Source organism: Elaeis guineensis, chromosome 4 (genome assembly GCF_000442705.2).
Source record: "Elaeis guineensis isolate ETL-2024a chromosome 4, EG11, whole genome shotgun sequence".
In the NCBI taxonomy this organism is placed as follows: Eukaryota; Viridiplantae; Streptophyta; class Magnoliopsida; order Arecales; family Arecaceae; genus Elaeis; species Elaeis guineensis.
This window is the reverse complement of record NC_025996.2, coordinates 130,459,810-130,463,633: the sequence shown is the minus strand read 5'-3', so window position 1 is coordinate 130,463,633 and position 3,824 is coordinate 130,459,810. Positions and strand designations below refer to the sequence as shown.

The following is a 3,824-nucleotide window of genomic DNA, read 5'->3' as shown; positions in this document are numbered from 1 at the left end:
GATTTTTGTGCATAGATTTTAGTGAGCTTTCAAGAGCAATCTTCTCCATTATCAACAACATCCCCCAAGCATCAACAAAGAGAAGTCAAATATCAAAAGAGCAACTCATCATCATTTTTCTTCGAGCTTAAAAAGTTTTTTTTTTGTTTTTTAATTATGCTGAAATTCTTATACCTTGTATCTTTTTTTTTTTTTACAAGGTTCTTTAGAGGAAAGAACTTGGGATAAAAGTCCGTCCAAGTCCAAAATTAGATATTGTAAATTTTGGTTGGTAAGCCTAAAAAATTAATTGGATTGATTGTGAATCCGAAACACAATCGATGTACGGTTTTGGTCGGTGATTCTAGAAAACCAACTAGATTTGTTTGCGAGCCCAAATAAAATAAACATACTGTAATCAGAGAGATTATAGTAGATTTCCTAAGAGGCACTTGGAGAGTGGATGTAGGTGCGGGATTGCACCAAATCATCATAAATTTGTTCGTGTTTATGTTATGCCTTCTTGTGCTTGCCTGACTTATTTTTATTTCTTGCTTAGTATTGTCTTAATTGTTGCATAACTTATTTTATCTCTTATTTGAATTGTTGCATATTGGTTTCACTTTACAATCACATAAATTAGTTGAAGTATATTATTGCTTGGATTTCAGAATTTGGTTCAAATTGTTAAAGAACCCAATTCTTCTCCCGTTTTGGGTTACTACCTTTCTCCCGTTTTGGGTTACTACCTTTCGGGGCAACATTTCTGGAATCATATTCACTTCTTGGGTGGTAATGGACTTGAGGTTGTTTTCTGGAAGAATATTTGAATCCTCGAGGTACCTCTCTTTTAAGTCTTCCCTAATGTTTTTCAAGCCAACTGGATGAAATCAAGGGTTATAGCCCCGTTCTTCTCCCTCGGAATCAATTCATGGAATTTAAGGGTTGAATCTCTTCTTAACCAAGCTGCTAGGGATGAATTGGCCATTCTTCAATTACTCGGTCGCGTTCAGATCAATGGTGGGATGGACTGTATTAATTGGAGGTCAGCCCCAATGGGAACTTCTCCACTGCTTCACTTTACCACTTCCTCAACTCTTGGAGTGTCAAGTGGGAGATGGCCAACACCCATTGGAAGATCAAGGCGCCCTCTACAGTGAAATGTTGTCTATCGTTACGTCTTCTCATTAAGATTAATACAAAAGAACCTATTTAAGAAGACAGGCAACTACATGGGTGGTTGTCCCTTGTGCGATCATCCAACTAAATCTATCAACCATATATTTACTGCTTGCCTCTTTGTTGTCTCTATTTAGAATATTTTGTGTCATTATCTCTAGATTCCTTTACCTGCTAATGACCTATGGGACTGGTGCATTAAGTGGAGAATTGAATTCTTTGCTAAAAATCTACGACTAGTAGTTTTAATGTTGATTGCAGCGATGGTTTGATGCTATTGGCATGAGAGAAATTGCAGAATCTTTCTTCATTTCTCTTCCGAAGCTATTCTGGGATCCTTAAAATCTTGTAGCTTTTGAACGATTGGTTGTTGCTCCGTAAACCTAAGGACCTACTAGGCTTCTGCTTGCTTTCGGAGAAACTCGGATCCTTTGCGGTCACCGCAAGCTTTAATAGTGAGCCTGCTGCTCTATCTAATTTGCTTGGCCGAATTCTATTGCTGTTGCTTTGTTCTTCCTATCTTGGCCGCTGAATTTCTTTGATGGAGATGATGATGGATAAATAGGGTTCCTGATGTTACAAAGGATCCAACCCAACCACCGAAATTCAAATGAGATACTACTTCTGAGTCGCTCTTTTGCTCTCCTCTTATTTCCCCTTGCACTATGGTTGTTAATCAGCTGTAGTTTTCTTTTGAAGTTCACCTGTGGACTTTTTTTGGCTTTCCCTCTCTTTGTGAATTTTCTTGTACATTTTATCTTCCGATTGTTGTTTCAGGCATCTCCGTACATTCCCTTCTACAGGTCTTATATGAATAAATTTGGATGAGTAATGTGAAACTTCAAATTACTTTCCTCTTTGTATCAGAAAAAACATACAGCTCACATATAATTACAAAGGAATTAGACAAGTGAAGACATAAATTATACACACACAGAGCATATGCACGAATTTGGATGGTCCCATCAATTGAAGCTGGCCGTGGGCATCGGGTATCTACCAATAGGATGGAGGTGGCTTTCCTCTGGCCATTGTTTGATGCATTGGCTATGGAAGGTGTTATGGTAGTTACCATGAGTATCTCGGATCAGCGTGATAACCATGAAATATCTCAGGTCTTCAAGCTATTATCGGAACCGCTGACTTAAGAGTAAAACCATATGCAGAGCAAAGCTGCTTGCATCTGGTCTGCCGCGTGATCTGCCCGACATATTGGCTATCTCTGTTGCCTCAACAGGACTAATGCCTTGACACGTGAGTTGCCTTTGTTATCACAGCCGACTTACTTTCCGATGTGTATGATAGCTGTCCACTCCGAATAAAAGACTCGTGCGTAACCAACTCCCATAATTTTGCGGGAGCGATTGAGGGCTGAAATATCTCACCTGCAATGGCATGTTTAATGACCCTACAATCTCGGGATCACACAATATCTCGCCAGCATCCATATGCGAGGCTCAATCGTCTGCTCTCCGATCTCAACCGAATCGAACAGCAACAGAAGGTATCGGAGTATGATGTCTTGCTTGCTTCCATCGTGATGTCAAATTCTTCCAAGCATATCATGCACTCCTCTCGAATGTTGTTTTCTCGACCATATGTGGAATGCTGCTTCCCCTCAATAAAAGATCTGCTCGCCGGCACACCACCAAATCCGCCATGGCTGATGCCATCATCCTCGTAGACATAATAATTATACGCAACCTCAGCCATCTTTGGAGGATTTTCCAGCATCCATTGAAGCATGAGTTTGACGTCTTCGTTTGACCCACATTGTAGCAAGCCAATGTGGATGAGCAGCTCGAGCACCGATCCATCATCCATCATCTACGCCACGACCAGGGAGGAGAAGTGAAGTATTCGATCGTTGCAGAGCTACTGGACTGTCCCATGGGCTACCCTGGAGGAGACAATTGATAGGAGAGCTACAGGGAACATGATTTAGCCCAAATAGAAGCAATGAAAGAATCATCAGGACAATGGAGAGCTTGTTGGCCAGAATATCGAAGCCGGTTAAGCGAATCTAGATGACAACTTGGGGTTAAAAGAACATGTGGAGCAAGCACTCCATGTTCCTTGGATTGTTTCTCTCAGACGTTGTGTGATGGCTTTCTTCTTGATCTTTTTGTTTCTTCTTGATTTCTCTCTCTTCTCTGTTCTTGATTTCTTTACTTCATCAAGAAACAGAGCCTTGGCGCATCCAGGAAATATATCCAAGGGGCCTTCGTTAAACCAACGGTCCAATTTGGACCAGCAAAGGATTTCGGTGTCTCGCAATCGGATCCAAGATAGGATCAGTAGAGAAATAAAAACTGGTGGGCCAACGGCGCGGTTGGGACCAAATTGGACATCGGATGGTTTCTTTGTGTCAATTTTGAATCACGAGGGAACAAACACGAATATTTGGGCATGTGTCGGGTGTGACAATAACCCTCCTAAGGTGATCTCAATATGATGAAGAGATATTTAAAATGAGAAATGACAAGGAAAAAAGAGGAGTCATGACATTCTCTCTCTTTTACATCTATTGGACTAATAAAGTTGTATTTTAACATGGAATGCTAATAAAGTTGCCATGATAATATTAGAACAACCACATTGGCATGCAAGTACAAATACGAAATGCATTTGCGGTGTTTGGCATACATGATTTTCCTAACTCTAAT

General features: G+C 40.5%; 1 pseudogene; it reads right to left on the bottom strand.

Annotated features, from left to right (window-relative positions):
- Positions 1-2,580: 2,580 nt before the first annotated feature.
- On the bottom strand, positions 2,581-3,199 carry LOC114914101 (uncharacterized; annotated as a pseudogene).
- Positions 3,200-3,824: the final 625 nt, after the last annotated feature.